This window comes from Typopeltis vanoorti, chromosome 8 (assembly GCF_054136105.1).
Source record: "Typopeltis vanoorti isolate ZY-2024b chromosome 8, IOZ_Tvanoo_1.0, whole genome shotgun sequence".
Classification (NCBI taxonomy): Eukaryota; Metazoa; Arthropoda; class Arachnida; order Uropygi; family Thelyphonidae; genus Typopeltis; species Typopeltis vanoorti.
In genome coordinates, this window is record NC_143556.1 from 93,285,090 (window position 1) to 93,304,969 (window position 19,880).

Here is a 19,880-nt window from a genome sequence, read left to right on the forward strand (position 1 = left end):
GAGATTAACTTAAACGAACCTGTACCTTGAAAATATTTCGTACAGATTTGATCTCTTAAACTTGCCATGCACTCCCGGAAACTCAGGTTTTTCATCCCATAAAAATACACACTGCCAGAATGCACTAGATTAACAGGCATTGACTTCATAGACTGTTTATTCTGCCATAATTCCTAACAACTCAATCCAACTTTTGTTTACAAATGCAGCATGCTTTGCAAAGTTCAATATTAGAATTTCTACTATGGCTGAAAGCGACAATGTTCCCATATTATATTTTATGGAATACCCATGAAAGTTCTGTATACTTTATCTATGTAGAGCACTCCACTTTTTTAACTCATGTAACACTTTAGTGCTACTACTGTGGATGGGTTTGGAAGAGGTAATGGAATCTGGCATAAGAGTGTGAAGGAATGTCCTCTGATATGTCAGTGGTGTACGCGCTCTTCCATTAGACAGATTTCAGGTCAGTTTCTATTCATCAATTTCAACAAATGCAATGTTTTCTTTGGGAATTTCGTATCAGCCTGATCATCTACAGATCATAAGCAGTAATTTTCGATATATCCTATTTTGAAACGAGTCATTCTTCAGGTTAGACTAGATGAGATGTGTCTCATCCAGTCAGTACCATGGAATTTAGTTTACCAAAAGCTTAATCTCTTCTCGGTCTTCTTGCATTTGAGAAGAGGCTAAGTCCTCACAAACATGGAAATGAAAACACTGACCATTCAGTGTCACTCTTCATCGCAATGTTCTCTAACGTTTCTCTCCAACCTGCGGTTCGAATGTTTGTGATCTTCGTTAGGTGGAAATAAATTTCATCATCTAGTATGTCAACCACCCCACTTATTTAGAGGCCTGAAGTGGCTTGAGAAAAATTCCAAGTTTGGTCACTAAAGCAGAAGAGTTCAGAATCATGTACAAAAGAAAAATTAATAAACAAAAAAATACTTTATCCATGGTACTAATATACTTCAGGTTTACAAAAACCTTGTGTGGATGGGAGTTCATAGAAAGCCTTAATACAAAAAATTTGGGTCTTCTGCGATGGAGTTTCGTCTCTGTGGAGGCATCTGTAGAATAATAATAATAATATTAATTAAGAGATGCAGACTACAGGCCTTTCAGTGTACTCTAGCTGGGTCCATTCAACAATGCCTGCTGAATATCCTGCTGAACATACGGGATTCCATTCCTGATTAACTCTTCTTAATGAGAAAATTAATTAGGAATGGAATCCCGTATGTTCTTGGAGTAATCAGTTTTCAAGTAGGGCGCAGCATGGTAACGTTAAGGAGAGATTTATTGTGATAAACCTGCTTATATTTTTAGAAGACGGTTACAAGAAAAATAGACCAAAGTAATAGTTACGATGTGATTTATTTGGATTTTAGCCAACTTTCGACTGCCTTTTCACAACGGAAGGAGAGAATAAACTGGATGAACATGCAAAAGCCATTCTATCCTCAATGGTAAAATTCGGTCTCGCCTCAGTGGTGATTATTCAGTATAATGGTTTCACTTAGTGTTCATTTATTTCCCTCCCGACATTGAATTACTCGGTCTCAAGCTGTGTCCGTCAGTCGGTTTTCCTCCGGGCTCTAAGGCTCTAGGCATTTTCCTCGCAAAGATTAAACAGATCTTGGACATAATTTAGTTTTAGTTACATGTGTAAATATTAATTTGGATATTTTATGAAGTTAATTCAGTTGCTTCTCTAGATGGACATGAATCTCCTGGTGGAAGGCCGATAATATACGTTTTAGCTTAGCAGTTTCTATAGGCCCTAAGGCCAATAGAAATGTTGAAGCAAGTACTTATTCATTCCTATCAGAATCTACAAATATAGCGCTGAAAGGAAATTTGTTGCAATATACGAGTATTACTGCCTTCACTCAGCACCTCCCTAACTAGACGGTAGCGTCGATTCTGTTGGAAAGACATGGGTTCGATTTCCATCATAGGTGGGTTAGCTGGTATCATATGGAAAGGACAGGGTTCCTGTATAATATGCAAACTGGTCAAAGAACACGCACATACAGACGCAATATACTCGCCCTTATTTACTTTGAGGTAATTTTAAACAACCAACTTTTCCTTTACCATACTCACTTGATCTATCATCCTGCTACTTTTGGCTTCTTTCCAACCTGGTACGTTCATTAAGATATTTATGGAATTCGCGAATTATCTAGTTTCTTTGGACTTTCGTGGCCATTAGACTGTTTTTCCAGTACTTCTGTCTGTTTTATAGAAGCATCTACCTCGGAACATAAACTAAACGCAGAACATTAGAATCCGAGAAATCTCTACGCAACCAGTAAGCGTAATAGTAACCCCGACGGTAGCCTAGATGTAAAAGGAAGGAAGGAAAGGCTTCTTTCGTTCATTTATCTCCTTGTCCATTACCTCTTGTTTTGTTCAGTGCTATTAGAGCAACCAAGGGATTGCAGTAATGAAACACTTCGAAGTAATGAATCTTTATTGACAAATAAAAAATTGAAAGCTTCTGTGGTTTCTTCGTATACTTTCTGCTATGTTCTTTTTTTTTTTCTTGGCTTAATGTTTTAGTTGTTTCTTCGAAATTACTTTTTTTTTTTAACTAATGCAACGAGTTAATCGGAAGCTAATCAGAACCGACTGCAGGTTAGACTTGCATGATGTTTATTTATTTGTCGTTTACTTTCAGATGAGTTTGCATACCACAGACGACTTTTTCTCTTTATTAAGGAAGAAATATTTCATGTTAATTTAATTTTATCAAGGATAAAGATCCCGTTTAGGTTTTTTAAGAAAGCTTTTAGTTTAATACATACTTAAAATATATGGTAATCGCAATTATTTGTAGTGTATGTAATAGCAACATTAAATGAATATTACTCTTATGATAGTTACTCTTATGATGGTTAATCCATAACGTAGATTCAACATAATTTCTTAGGCATCCTCAGAAGTCCTTGAAGATCATAGAGATCTTCAAGGAATTTTGTGGTCTGGTTGGCGAGAGGTTGACCTAACCGATTCCCAATTAACAGGCTGCTGATTCTAATCTGCCATAGGTATGACTGTTTGTCTTTGTGCTGGAGATGAATTTTATCTTCCGATGTGAAACCACCGCACGTTTGAGAGCGGGAGTAGTTTAAGAAAGTTCCATGTTTGGTTTCTAGAGTGCGAATTTCGCATTATGTATAAAATCAATAATTTTTTTTAAATAAAATTCGACAAAAAAGCTTAGCCCACTTATGTATTACAGATTTACATTCTTTTGTGGTGGAATTCACAGAGATACGTATTGCTTCAATGAATATTGTTGGGTATAAATAACAAACTAGGCAAAATGCCTTGTGGTTAATAATCATTTATATTTATTGAAACAAAAATTCCAGAATCCCTAAGATCCTACTGTTGAAATACATTGCGTTCAGTGCTATTGAAATTCGCTCTTATATAATTTGAATGGATTTTGAAGGTTGCTTTAATCAAGCAATTTTAATTCTTAATTTTGGTATATGAATCATTCGTGTATTTTTTTTTCTGATTAGAGAAGAGAATGGGGAAGAAAGGCACCATTTTTTTTAAAATGCAAATTTTGCTGATTACCTTTTAATCATCTTCTTAGATACAAACTTGAGGTATATATGTTTGAAAACACAGGTTCTGTACTGGCCATTTTACATCTAGATTATAATTAATCTGCTTTATAGAAGGAATGAATGATTTTAATGTATTCAGATAATTCTTCGGACAAATAAGACTGCATTATTGATATACATACGGAACATCGTGCAAGTACATCTTCAGATGGGTCCTGTTAAAAGGAAAGTCTGCGTCAAAATGACGCAATTGTTGCCCCTTTGTTCGACAGCAAATGAGTAACTACAGCTAAATGCTCTCCACAAAGCCAATCCAAACACCCAACATCGGTTAAGAAAAATTAAATACGAAACCCCACAGGTGCAAAACTAGATGCGATGTTCAGAGTTGACAACTGTGTATCTGCTAGATTTCGTCCCTTCATGGTAATGCAATAACGGCATATAAACTAAGCTATCGTATCGGAGAGCGACAGCGACACATGTGCATGTGTCACAGATATCATGATATAATACCTGGACACCTGTATGACCTGGAAAACGTGGACTACGAACTGATCAGTAACTCACTGTTGATACTGTTTTCTGCCAAACAAAAGACATTTGCACAAACATTGTTGGAAATGGAATAATTTGCTGCCATTTTTGTAATTCAGTGCATGCATTTTTTTTTTTAAAATCACGTATATTTGCTTAAAGTTAAATTTATATTACACGATGAAATTGATCTCACTCTGCAAAGGATTTTTTTCAAACTTTAGCTGTCGTTATTAATAACGAATATTCGTTGTACATAACTGTGATTATCTTCGGTCATCCTGCTTAGAATATAAAGCAGTGTTTAACTTTTTTTTTTTCAAAGTATATTTTCTACTAAATATTTTGCTTCGAAATCAATTCTTCTCTTTTGAAGCTGATATTACACTGTGAATACTGTAAAGTTAAAAAATTTTAAAAAAGTTTTACAAAACTGCCATCGTTAGATTTATAAAAATCAATTAACAACGAAATATTAAATTTCCTTCTGAACAAAAAAGCTAGATTCGAATAAGTTGAGATCAAAAATAGAATTGATGCTGGATAAATTTTAAAAAAAAATTTAAAGAAACAAAAAAAATTATATAGGTGCACCAAAGAAAAAATGGCCTATCTTTATTTTTTTAAAAAAATAACAGTTGCACACATGAGAGTAAGGTACATAGGTAGTTCGAGTGCCATTGTCATGAGGAACATAAATAATTTAGCTGTTTTTGCATGTTTCCACGAAATTTCTACAACATTTTGCTTGGGATTCGCCAAGCACAGTTTGATGCTCTACAATATTTAGAATTTTTCAATCACCTAAATGTTTACTTAGCTCTAACCGCACACTACGTAGCCAGCCAATGGGATGATTATGGGGTACATTTTCAGATCTCTTTGGGTTCATCATTCAGGAGGATCTAATTAGTTAAAAAGGTTACTACAACATTGAGGGGAAAAACATCCAATTCATCTGGAGAATATATAATTAGCATAAATATAAATCGTACTCAATTTGCCATTTTGAGGACAATAATAAAACATGGAGATCATCTTGAGTTTCTTTTGTCTCCGAAAATGTAGGTGAAATAAATTCCAAATCTTATTTAAGGTTGTATAAGATGTTAGTGGATAGTTGCTCTGCTACTGTCTTTTCTTTTCTTCTTTTTTTGATGATGGTGATTATCTTCTTTTTTGTATAGACAATTGTTTTTTTTTTCCTCAGTGCAGCTGTTAAAGCTGATACCACTAGTTCTAAGTTTTTTTCATTACGAATAATTAATTCAAGAATTTATTCAAGAATTCAAGATAATTAATATCCTTTAAAGAAATCATTTATTCAGTTATTAATATTTCATTTCGTATCCAAGACTGTAATGAGAAAAAAAAATTAAAACCAAGAGCTTCCTTATTCGTATGGAATTTATATTTCATCTTAATTATTTATTCTCAAAATGCATTAGACCACTATTTTATTTAATCTTAATTTTTTTTCTTGTAATTATTAGTCATTAATATTCACGCATGTAAGACCCAAGACCGCATTTTTCACGTTTTTCTTTTGGTTAATGCGAACAAGCGGTATTGTGTCTGACTTACGGTGTAACATCGGTAAGCGAATGAATTTTTGCATCTCATTTTGTTGAGAATGGTGTTGTGTGTCCAGAAAATTATTACACATTAAAATCATTGGCGCAGAAGTTATTTATGTACTCGAAGATTCATTTTTTTATACCAATCTAGAGATTGTTTTTAATCATTCTTATTTCTTTAACATTCCTCATAACACAACACAGTACTTTTGAGATGTTCGTTAATTCACAAAATAGAAGTTTTAAAGTATTTATTGTCTTTTCTTCTCTTCTTGAGCAATTATACAACTTATTAGCTTCTCTACACCGTCTTTTTATATACAGTGGTATTTGGTTCCAGAGGAAGAGATATTATTGCAGTTTTGAGATGCATTAAACATCCTTTGATCAGTTTATTCCCACCAATCAGCATGAATAAGGAGATGAGTGAGTATTTTCACAAGACCTTGATACAGCATTAGCGTGACTCTGCGTAAACCTGATCGCCTGGGTTTCCAGTGGATATGGAATGATGCCAGAGTTAGACGATATTGACATGATTAACAGGCGTAGGCTAAAGGAATTTGACAGATGGGAAAAGAGGGTGTGATAAATTAAATATTCAAGTTATTGAAGAGATGTTATAAAACAGATAGCGGGGAGATTTTTCAATGTGGAAATACCCGATCGGAATTTAAAGCTGAGGGTTGCAAGGAGTACCGACTATGAAAATTTAAAAAAAAATACGATAGACAGTGTCTAAGGTAGTAGGCTAGGAATGTTATACCATTTCTACCCAATGAAGATTATAAACTTATAGTATATTACTAACATGAGTGGAATTAGGTTAGATAATCTTATATCCGTATCACTTAAAGGCATTCAAAATTATTCATGCCACACAGCCTCGTGCTTAGAAAGTAAAGACTCTCTCCACACTATTTGAATATTTACAGGTTATTTCGCTAAACTCCTCTGCACAAATTCCATCGCTGTCCTAAACTGGAGGAAATTTCACACTCCGTTTGAAAGTTCCTCCAGTTTAGGAAACGAGAATGTTAGCTGAGTCGGTATCTACGATAATATTTGAGGTAACCTTTTAATAGATCCGAAAGGTTTGATCCTAAGTTACGGACTTTCCGAATAGCAAGTCTCATATTGGCGGTGGAAGAGTTTTGCATCAGGTAAAACTGCGAGAAGAACACATGCAATCAATAGGAAACATACTCTTGTTGTCGGACGTCTTGCTTCAGTTCTAATTCCGAAGGACAACCTTTATAAGAATTTTCCAAATGAAGGTGTGTTAGTCAGCATACGGTAGTTGCAGTGATTTTCGCCTTTGGAAGTTATCCATAAAACTCGTCAGAACACATGCAATTAATACACAATGCCTGGCTTTCATAGCTTTGGACATTTGATGAGCCTTAGGCTCATCGGATGTCGTTCCAAACACCCTAAATCTGCGACTTATGGAAATGCACAATTAATCGAAACAACTAGAACTGATAAGTTTTAATTACTAATTCAGAGCAACTTTTAATTTTTGATCTTTTTTTTTTTTTTCATAGCTGGTACAGTACCAAAGAATGTCATCATATGAATGCCATCGATTCTTTAAGGAATATATTAAAATTTCTGCCGATTATCCGATTGCTATTTTCAGCATTTGTGTGTCATTTGCTGTTTTGAAGTAAGTGATGTAGTAGAAATATCGGGACGTATCACAAGAAATATAGAGAGCAAATTGTGCCTTTTCTCCTATTAAAAAATATGATTTACAGGTGTATCCGTGTCCTTTAATCATCAAAACTCGTGCAATACATAGAGATCGTGAGAATAATCGCAACACCTCCATTCGAATCGCAATAACGGAATACAGCGAACAGGATTAGGAACGAGCGGTGGTCTGTGACTTTGGGGCCAATGTTGACGCACAGATTCCATCCCTATTCATCCTCGTTCAAGATTTATTGAACGAGGAAAGCCAAATCCCTATCACTCCGGCTTACTATTCCGAGCAAACATCACTAAATAAGCCTTATGTAATTAAATACACGTGTTGTCTCCAAGCACCTTCGTAACACGTCTATCACTGAACTGGTTTAATGCAGCAACGTTTGCGATAATTATTCTGGGATCGCCGTGATTTCTAACCAAAGTGTAGCGGATGAGAGTTATATGAAGTGCATTTAGATAGCATGAACTGCATTTTTTAGCCTTGTTTTCTGTGTGTGTGTGTGTGTGCAGGGGATGGAGGAACATTAAGCACTGCTTCTTGCTGATTGGTAAATCGTTGCGGGTCTCTTCCTCTTAAAATGTTGGTTTAAAATATGAATCCTCATTTAAAATAATTTAGTGTTTTGACGCAGTACGGAATACAAATTATGCTGATTGTTTTGTATATTTGTTTTATGTGATAGAGTTAAATGAATCGGTAAATAGTAAAAATTAAAGTTGACATCCTGGGAAATATAAAAAAAAAGAGGAATTGGAAATAAGTGATGAACTTCTTAACTATTAATTTTTCCCCAATGGACAAAAAGAATGAAGCATAACAAAAAAAATCGCTTGTTGCATGGCAATATCTTCCTTTTCGAAACTGTTCTAAAAACCAGTTGTTGTTTTTTTTTTTTGTAATATTTTGAACATTCTAATAAAACTCCTGAATTTATTTTATGTAACATTTTTAAGTAATTGTATATAATTGTATAATTTTTGTAATAATTTTAAAATAATTTTGTAATATTATGTAATTTTTATGTATTAATTCATTTTTATATAAATTAACTGAGTAAAAGAATGAACTCATCAAGAATCATCAGACCATAACGAATTCCCCCCCCCCATACACACGTTAAAAACTACTCAAGGATATAAACAACAGGATTGTTCTGATAATACAATCTATAAAGATTAATTCTACCTTTTCTATCTTCTGCATTACCTTTTCATTACCGTCACACTTTCTATTAGCTTTCATTTGATTAAGCGAAAGCTATATAGGCTACAAGATAGAAGATGCAGTTGAAGAAACAGTACCAGAAGAAGTGAAGATCAAGAAGAAATGGATTAGAAAAAAAAACACTGAAGTTAGTACAGGAGAAAGGAATGTTGAAGATAAGAAGGGATACATTAGAACAAATAGAGGGCGCAATATAGAAGAAAGTGTAATGAGGTAAAAAAAAAGCAGTCAGAATGGATAAGATGAAATGGCTAGAAGCCCAATGCAATCATATAAAACTAGGGAGGTGTACAAAATGATTACAATCATTGATAGAAGATGGCAACCCAAACAGACCACAATTAAATATGAAAAAGGCAAAGTATTGATGAATAAAGATAAAATTGTACTGCGGTGGACAAGATACTGTAGTAAGTTATATGAAGAAAAACCAGATTTAGATAGTGTTGAGAAACTGACTGAAGAATTGAAGCAGATATCACCACCAGATAATGCGTATGATATGGACATTTTAAGAGGAGAGGTAGAAAAAGTAATAGGACGGCTAAAACACAACAAGAGTCCTGGTAACGATAACATCACTGGAGAAATGATTAAATATGGTGGCGAAAGTATGGTTACAGAAATGCACCATGTAATATGGTATGGAAGGAAGGGAAAATGCCAGAGGAGTGGGTGAAATCGATATTAGTGACATTATACAAGAAAACAAATAAGCTAGAATGTAAAAATTATAGAGCAATTATCTTGACAAGTCACCTTGGTAAAGTGATGATGATGATATTGACAGAAAGATTGAGAACACAATTGGAAGCATACCTTGCAGACGAGTAAGCAGGGTTTAGGAAAGATAGAACTACAATTCAACAGATTTTGATAATGCGGTTAATAGCAGAGAAAGCTAGGAGAAAAAACATATATAATAGCTTTGTTGATTTTCAGAAGGCATTTGACAGTATCGACCAGAAAGTGACATTAGTGCTAGAATCCTATGGAATTGACAGAAAACTAATAGCTGTATTAAAATATGTTTATCAGAATACAGTTGCAGCAGTTAGAATAGGTGATGATTTGGGGAAATGGATGGGTGGGAGGTAATATCACCAAGCATTTTCATCATACATTTAGAAAGGGCAATGGATAAAATGAGGGAAGATGAAAAAGGAATATCAGTGCATGAGATTTGCAGATGACATTGTTATTGTTGAAGAAGACGAAAGAGAACTACAAAAAAACCACTGAAACTGTTAGATGAGGAAGGGAAGAGATTTGGACTTGCTATAAACTTGGGAAAAACGAAGACAATGGTATTTGGTGAGAATAACATGAAATAAAATATACAAGCGGATGGAATTGATATAGCAAATGTAGAACAATTCACTTATTTGGAAAGTAAAATGAGGTATGATTTGGACCGCAAAAATAAATAAATATCAGGATTGCAAAGGGAAGAACAAATCTGAAGGCCATGGATAACATTTGGAAAAGTAGTGATCGGCCTGCAAACAAAACTAAGAGTATTGGAAACATGCATGTTTAGTGGTGTACTGTATGAATCTGAAACGCGGTAATAAACAATGAAAATCAAGCAAAAGAATTTTGACATTTTGAAAGAACTTGTTACAGGAAAATTCTAAGAATAGAATGGGTTCAGAAAATTACAAATGAAGAACTCTATCGGAATATACAACCAAAACAGAATCTAATGCAGAAGATTATAAAAAGGAAGCTGCAATTATTTGGACACATCTGTAGAATGAGTGAGGACCGGAAGATAAAGACATTTATGTTTGGTATTATGGATGGTCTAAACAGAAGAGGTAGACATCCAAAGTCTACCTCTTCTGTGCACTGGACAAAGAAAGGTATAAGAAGATAATGAAGGAGACATTGGACACCAACGGGAAGTGAGCCAATGGTTCGTGGTGATATAGGCTACATTTGCTCCAAAAATGTTTGCGAGATACAAATTTTTAGCTTATATCAAGATTACTGAACTTTCCGCCACCACCAAATTTTATATGGCTACTCAATGGATCCAGAATTAGGCTATATTATCTTCTTTTAGTCTTATGCTATGAAAATCAGTTGCTATAGAAGAATTTTAACTTTTTTTATATTTTTCTTCTGGAAAAATATAAAACGCTGGGTCATTCACCACAATCTGTATGTGGTGAGACAGAATAATCAACTTTAAAGACTTTATTTAGCATGTGCTCAGTTGATAATAGAAATTTGCTCAATCCGCAATGCTGAATAGAACTAACATTGCATATTAACATGGTGCATGCACTTGCAACTATCTAAGTGCACCGCTTGGAAAGAAGTATACTTAGCTAGAAGTGAACAGACAACATAGTGTGAGGAACAAATAGCCATGGCGCCCACCTTAACAAGATATAGAATCCCCCTCCTTGGAAAGAGGTCAACGGAGATGTCCGTTAATTTCTTTCCAAGCAGTGTATGTTGTTTTCTACATTCTGTTGAAAGTAATAAAAAAAAAAGGATCCCAAGAACAACGAAAACATTCATCTTTTCAGAATGAGATAATGGACAAAGATGAAACGAAAATAAAAAAAATGCAAATATCACACAAATATTAAATAACGCAAAATAACATTTTGAATTTTCCTCTCATTCAAACTAAAACTTTTTCCCATTTCCTAAACTTAAATGCAAAAGTGTTACGTATTCAATATTTGATAAACATATGTTTTTTATAAGCATAGAAATCGTCTATTATGCAGATCAACGAAATATTTTTCTGCCACCCACTGGAGTTTGCGATTGCTTAGAATTATTGTTGGGTTTCTTCAGAGCCTTTTCGTTGGGACCGCCTAAGCTCTCTCCGCTGCAGTTTCGAAGTATTGATAGTTGCTGTTACGCTTTTGCTTGGTAGGTTTATATCCATAAAAATGACAGAATTGAAAAGATGTAACGAATGAACAAGAATATTCGTGTACTAAAATTCTTTATGTATTTCCAACCAAAGTTAATCCCAGTTTTTGATCTTTTAAAAATTGTGCTTTAGTTACCTGAAAGAATGCATAAAAGAATTCTAGCCTTACTAATAATACGCAAAACTCAAAATCGAATTGTCTTACATTCGACCACAGACGCAGAATTATGAACCATTCACTTCTTACTCTGAGATAGTTTGCTCCGAACGCTTTTTCACATTGAACACTCAGAAATAACTTAAGAAGGCGCGCTTCTCACAACAATTTCTGAACAGGACTAAGAAGCAATGAATATGTAGCCTGTTGTAATTAATTTTCAAATGGACAAAGGGATTGGGGAGAGAGATATATGATCGAATTTACTGCGAACAAAATAACACATTACTTCAACGGAAAAGCCACTCTGCGTGTTTGGCAAAGCAATTTTTAGATTACCTTAGGAAAAATGAGCTACTGGTTTTTCTTGAATGCGGTCGGAGAAGAAGTATGCATAATAACTTCGGCAAATATATCTTGTATCTCTTTCTACCGTAGAAGTCCATAATGCATCACTTATGACAGGAGTAACAAATTGCCTAGGTTTACCAAATTTATGAACGCTAAAACTCATTACCACTAAAGCTACAACATGGCCTATGTGGTTTTGAAGTTCAACGAAGAGTGAAATTTCCGAGTTCCAGCTTACGGACACTTTCAAAGTTTGTTCGTTCACAGCTCACTGGGTACTAGCTACCCAACTAATAATAAACGTCTGCGTTGATTCAAAGGGAACTATTACTTTTTTCTTTCTCCCCCTCCATTTTTATACTTAAGTTTTGGCTTGCTAGAGGACTGCTCTGCACAATTTTGTCACCGAAAAAAAAAAAAAAAAAAACACTCGCGTCTCAAAGAAATCATAGTTGCACAGGGAGACATACTAGACTTTTATAAAGTAATAGAAAATAAGCAAACACACGTAAAGCGTAGCGTTAGTTCATTTTGCTTACGTTATGAGGTGGATTTGATATGGGGAATACAAAATAAGGAAACAACCTACCAGAAATCGATGTTGTCTTGGAGATTTATGGAACGAAGAGCAAAATGCATCTGCTTCTCCCCCAAACGATTATGGAGTCGCATATTTCATAATCCTCTTCTTTATATTTGGAAAGTTTTATAAGATGGCCTGAATATAGGAATGCTAACTGCTTTTCATTTCATGCTAACGTAAAAATATTCAAAAACAGCAAATCCCAAATTAAATAGCTGTTAAGGATCAACAATGGAAACTTTTGTGATTATATAAGTATTATTTAGACTCGATAGCTATTCGCTGAGTTAACAATTGCTGATTTTTCAGGACCAGTAATACTCATTTATGTAATATCTGAATACAAAATAAATCCCAAATTCTATAAGTTGACGAGAACGAGAATTTTCTTTCTTTTTTATAACTAATAATTAATATTTCAAGCTTGCTTCAGGTGGTACACTTCACTTTTTGGAATAAGACCAAAAATGAAATATGTAATTACAGTTCTTTCATTATAAATACTATTAATTATGTTTTTGGAAATGAAAAAATCTTCCTTTTCTACTTTCGTACAATATACTGGTTAACTCACTTTTTCGTCGCATTATAGACGATATTCGAACTCGGGCCTTTCTTTCAGAAAAGGGCGAATGTTTTGTCATCCTTGCTACCAGCTAGAATTTAAATAGATTTTAATAAATGAGTTAAACAGAAAATACGTTAGCTTTTTAAAGCTGAAGTCTCATATTACATTTCAGAACCTACGATAATCTGTATATATAAAAATCGTAGGATGAAATTTAAAAATGCACTAGCAAAAGCAAAATACGGATGCATAGAAGTCATTGTCTTTTAAGTAATGTGACATCCAAGAAACTCATCTTATGCAATATGTTGAAGAGCTACTACTTTTATTTGCCTCGGTGCTTTAATTTCAAGTGAAAACATCCTTTTAAAATTGATTTAAGTGCTTTCTCATGAATGGTAATTTGAAGACGCATATATTCTGGAAAATATCATATTGCTTATAGACGTAAAATCTATTAATTTTTATTTATATGCCTTTCATTTTTTTCCCACGCATTCTCTTTACTCAATGCTGGAAAAAATGCTAATTTTGTCTTAGTTACATAAATTCCCCAATTCTATAATTCATTGATGAAGGCCATTCCACATTTTCGAACCAAACAGTTAAATAAATAACCATATATTTGTTCTTTCTCCTTCACTTTTATTCAGTCCTCTAGTACAAAGCTTCTTAAACTGTGGGTCGCGACTCCAAATGGGGTCGCGTAACTGAATGTGAGGGGTTGTGAAAAATTTGGCAACAGTAAGAGTTTTCTGAACGCGCAACGACCAAAATTTAATTCAAAATCAAACGCGTAATGAATCCGAGATGTTTCTGGCCGCGCTCGCTCGTGTTGCATCGCGCTACTTTCACTGCAGTCTTGGTTCTGAACACACCACATGCGCACTTTGCACTGCACATGCCGTCACGCCAGAATCAACGTGAATCAAGTGAAATCAACGCCAACGAACTCTGCCAGAAACACCTCGGCTCAGATTCGAGACTATTGTATTGTAATTCTTTATGTAAATGGTAAAATTATATGTATACCAAAGAATTGTTTTAAAATAAATTTCTTTATGATTTTTTATCAGTAAATGTTCGATTCGCTTACCTATTTTATATTCCTATAACCGGGGTCGCGTAAAAATTTCTCGGGCGAAAAGGGATCGCCAGTGAAAAAAGTTTAAGAAGCTCTGCTCTAGTAGAGCTCGGTTTAGCGATTCATCAAATTGCAACTAGCCAACCGATTCTCATAATTATCATGATATTCTTCTACTCAATTTGTCTTCTTTGAATAAACTCAATTTTCTTGACATCCACAAAAAATCATCCACATATGAAGAACAGAATATTCCAGGAGGATATTCTCTGCATCTGAACAAGACCGGTTAACTCTTATTTAGTGGAACTGAGCTACGTAAATCTATACATTTCTGGATCTGTTCTTTAATTTTCTATTCTTCTATCTGTTCTTCTATCCAAAATGCCAAGGACAATTATTGATAACAGTTTAACTTTGAATCTTCACGTTATTATTAAATAATTGGTAAGAAAACTAATCTGTTGTTGCCGAAAAATTGATAAGTCCACCAGTAGACGTTGCTATGAAATGAAAAATTTCCTAATGACCAAGCAAAATTCATTTCTGAGACCCTCATTATGGAAAAGAATACTATTCTCATCAATCAACCTCAGTTCTAAAGGCATATTGCACAGCGGCCGTACCAGGCAGATAGTTCTCCCTTTATTATATGAACAGAAGCCACGAAAGCACTCAGAACAGTCACGCTACGATATACTCCTCCGTTTGCGAATGAGAGCTCATCATGAACTTACATCAGTTTCGGGTACCAGCTGACTCCATTCTGGTGTGAGCCAGTATGGTGGAGTGTGAAATCAGGTGATTAGTTCCAAATTCACCAAATTGTTCGTCGTACTATCACCTTTTTTTCAGACAAGTTAATTATGGAAATTTCAAGACCATTCTACCACTATCAGCGAAATCGAAGTTTAAAAAGTGGTTTGAAACCAGTAGGGATAGTCGTTAAGTAAGTCAATTATTAGAAAATGCGCCTTATACTATTTTTTAATGTCAATTGTAAGGAAATGGATTTATTATTTATTTTTTACTCAATTTTTCGTGAAAGTAAAATACGTGTTTAATGTAATTTTCTTCTGTGCTTTCAATTAGTCGCAATTTATATTACCTGAAAATAGCTCAGAGAATTATATTAAATATGATTTTAATTTTTTTTCTTTTAAAGTTTCACCGAAATGGAATAAATTTATAAAATGACAGATACAGGACACATCAACTGATAAACAAAACGATTGTTTGAACAACGATGACGAGGTAAAATTCATTGCCATGAGATGAAACTGAGAATTTTTCTTAGTGGCATCCAAGATATTCTTCAGTTAGATTATCATCTTTATTACTATCTCGATGAACGTTTCAAAAGTTTGTCCATGAGGTATATTACATGCAGTTGTTTTATTGTCACATGACTCTTTGTTTTGGGTAAAATTTAAAGATGCATCAATCGTTCTATGAACCTTAATTATTTTTGAAAAACTCTTTCTTCAAACAAGGTAAAAAATGCTCTTGTTTTAATACTTTTCTTTATATAAAGTATAGCTTGTCTGGAAGAATACCTCAGAGCAGAAAAGTGTTGTTTTAGAAAATATCAAGCGCATATTCAATCAAACCATAAAAACCATAGAAATCGGGTTCTAAACCTTCACATTTAATATATACATATATATATATATATATATATATATATATATATATATATATATACATGAGTACAACAGATTATCTGTTATGTACTTCAAATGAAACTATAGTTTGCAATAATTTCTTTATTGTTTTATTTTCTTTAAAAAGTGATCCCTATACCATCCTTTTTCCCTCCATAAGACGCCTCAGCACCTAATTCAAATTTTATGAATAGTCGGATCATTGAAAATTCTACATAGTGCGGTAGCAACTCCTTGAATAGACTTTTCACATTCCATCTGGTTAATAAAACAGATGGAATGTAAAATGAATTCAGATAAATGTTACCCTTTTAAAAGAACGTCTTGGTTCTCTGTAGTTTTCAAAAATGTTACTACTTCATTCGTAGGGTGACCACATTTATTACAAAAGTGGAAAAAAATGACACACAACTAAGCTATGGAGAAACATGCTAGAATGCTCAGTCTCATCAATAGAAAGAGTACGAAATGCTATTTCTACATTTTTTGAGTAATAAATCGCAGTCTTTGATAAAATGAAATGTTTTTTTATTTTTCTCATTTTTCCCTTCCGAAGCAATGTACAAAATGTTTCAAGTAATACGTAATTTTTATAAAAAAAAATAATAAATTGATCGAACCAATATGCACTGGCTTAGCGTCCTTTAAACCAGCAGTTTTTAAATTGTGGGTCACAACCCCTCCAAAAAGTTTCTGGAAGACGCAGCAAATATTAATAAACATAAGTAAATTAAATATATATTATAGAACTGTCGAAATTATGTATCACAACCTTTTATTCTATATTTGTTGAGTTTAGTGCAGAAATAAACATTTTGTAGATGTTGAGAGTACGGGAAGTGCGAAACAGGTCGTTCTGTTTTTGTTAGAATTTCCCTGGCAGACATACGGCGAGTAGGAGTATTGTGATAGTAAAGACATCAATCTTCAATATTAGTTGCAGCACGTCTTTCCGTGAACTCTGACAAACATTTGAATGGAAATGGTAATTCACAATCGTTTAGGAGCAATCCCTAATGCCAATTCCATGACTATCAAAATAACTCCATATTTGGAATCTGAAAATTAATCCAACGTTTGAGTTGTACCGAACTCAACATTTTCGTTCCTAAAGCAAGTTTTTAACATTTCGACAGTTTATGGAATAGTTTTGCATTACTTTGAATCAAAACTCGATGTACATTTTGAATTCTGCCCCGTTTTTTATGGAGTACAAATCGGAAATGATACAACACGTAATCAGTTCTCAATGTATTGCTATCTGGTCGATTTTATATTACTTAGATCTTAGGGTTAAGTGTTGTACTTGATTGTAACGCGTAAACGTACTACCACAACGCTTAAACTAACTTATCATATTAAAATGTTTCTGTTCCGATTCGTTGCAATATTTTAGCAGTTTTTCTGATCTATTTTTTTTTCTTTCTGAGATTCTTGTCAATGCACGCTTTTAACTATTCATAAGTGCGTACATCAGTGTTTCTCAACGATTTTTAAATCATGCCCTACCTCAACGTCTCAAAGATGTTCATGCCCCGCCTCAACGTCTGAAAGATTTTGATGCCCCCCCCTAACATAATAGTCAGAGGGGGGGCATCAAAATCTTTCAGTTTTTGCAAAAGTATAATATAAATATGTATAAATATGTACATGTACATTTTCAAATTGTCCCCCCCCCCAAATATTCAAATTTTCCCCTTGTGGGGCGTACGCCCCACGTTCAGAAACACTGGCGTTCACTAATGAAAATATCTTACAATGGAAGTATTCCTGATTGTTATATGCATTACCTACTATGGTATTTAGCAATTTCCAACGACTGAATTTCCAATACCTACATTTATGGAGGTCTTTCACTTATAGTAAATTAATTTATTGGCAAAGAACACTTAAAACTTAATAGTTTTCTGCCAGTTAGTTTATTATCTGATGTGTTTGGCATCATTACACGAACTTTATTGGTAATAAACTACCACGGTTTATGTCTTGGGATACCAAATTACTGTTAGTAAAACCTAGTACAGGCAATTCAAACTAAAGCGCTCTTTTCAATGACATCTTGCGATCGCAAGATAAGTCAATCTGCAGATTTTCCCCAGAGTTGAGGCGATCGCTACTGAGCCACTCTTACCGTAATTTAGAGTCCATGTGAAAGTCAAGCCTTGCGTATACACTGCAAATATATTAATTTGAATAGTTGAATGATGGGAGTTAAGCACCATCTAGTCGAAAAATGTTATGTTACGAGACTACTCATAGTTCCATTCCAAGTATTTGTGCAGAGTAATCCTAAGAGACTTTTAAATACGAAAGAAAACAGTCAAGAAACAAATGCTTCTGTATAAGTCGATGTTATTTATTACGAAAACTCCACTTTTGTTGTATGCAGTAACAAAATCAATGGATTCAAGGCTTAGCACACGTTTTTCTTTTCTTTGCCATAGCCAAAGCTTATATATAATTGTTTAGTTTTGTTGCTTGTCCTTTAGAGCGAAGATTTTTATTTTTTTTAAATGTTAGCACCGGTCTGGAAAATATTAAAAATGCGTCTTATTTCAACGACTAAACAGGCAGAAGCATAGGTACAATGTTTTCGCCAAAGCGTGAACAGAAAATGCTAATTTATTTTGCACTGGAGCGAGACTAAAAATATCCATATTCAAAAGAGGGAACAATGAAAATTGAATAATACAGTCATGTGACAGATACTGAGTCCGTAAACTTCCTTTATTATATCACTTTGTTTAGCAGAGAGAGAGACTAGGAATGGTAGGGAGAAAGCGAAAAGAAGGAAAAAGAAAGAACTCGTGAGTATTTCTCTTGAAACAAATATTTTGGTGAAAGGCAGTACTAGAGTTATATCGATAGAGAAGTGGATATAAAGCTGAGATAAGAAAAGTAAGAGAAAGAACGACAAATTCCATTTCTCTTGTTTTGAAATTGATTAAATAAAGAAGCGAACAGTTGGGTACAGTAAACATGCTGTATCAAATGTGCCAAGAAAACACAACAGTTTCTGTAATCAAAAAGGAGACCTGCAGGCTGAAAATAAAATATTGTTTATTGAAAAACAAGCTTTTCGAATTTAAACAGAAATACAAAAAATGTAATGTGAAGTTCAAACTTCTTGTTATTATGCAGTGGGACGTTTTCTGTCAAGTACGGTAAATCGAACTTGGGTTATAGTTTCGTTCTTGTGTTTTGGATTTTAAATAACTTGCTCTTTCCTATAATAGAACACTTGGTGGAAATATATTTTTGGATTTGATTAGTTCACTAATGTGTTAATGAATCTATATGCAAATTAATGCCAATTACGTGCAAGCCTACAGATTAGAGCACGAGGTTATTACAGCATTTGGCATAACAATTAAAATGCATCTGAAACTTCGAACAACTAATATACACACACACAATACTGTAAATTCACGCATCGATACTAGAATGTTGGCACACATAATGCACTAATACGAAATTTGAGGCTAATAAACAGTAACGGACAATTTGGCAACTTTCACTTAAGAGAAATCCAACAACTAGCGAATATGAGTTATCTTATGCAGAACGAATCAAACGTCATGTGGAATTTCTCTGGGATTGTTTCCGATTGTATTGGATAGGTTGATAGCTTACCACCCAAAAGAGGCGTCAATGAAATTTAAAAAAAAAGGGATCAGAGCAGCTAAGAAAATCATTCCGAAAAAAATTCGGAGGTAATTACTATGACCACTTTGGAAAACTTGTTACGGGTGAAGAAAGTCTATTGAAAGAAGGGAGATTATGTTGAGAAATATGCATGATAAACTATAGATTTCAAGTTGCTTTAATTTTGATGACATTCCTTTTTTGGGTATAGGCTGGGGACTATTACAATGTGTTATTTCCGGAACGTCCTTCGTGCGATTCGATCACTGTGTAAT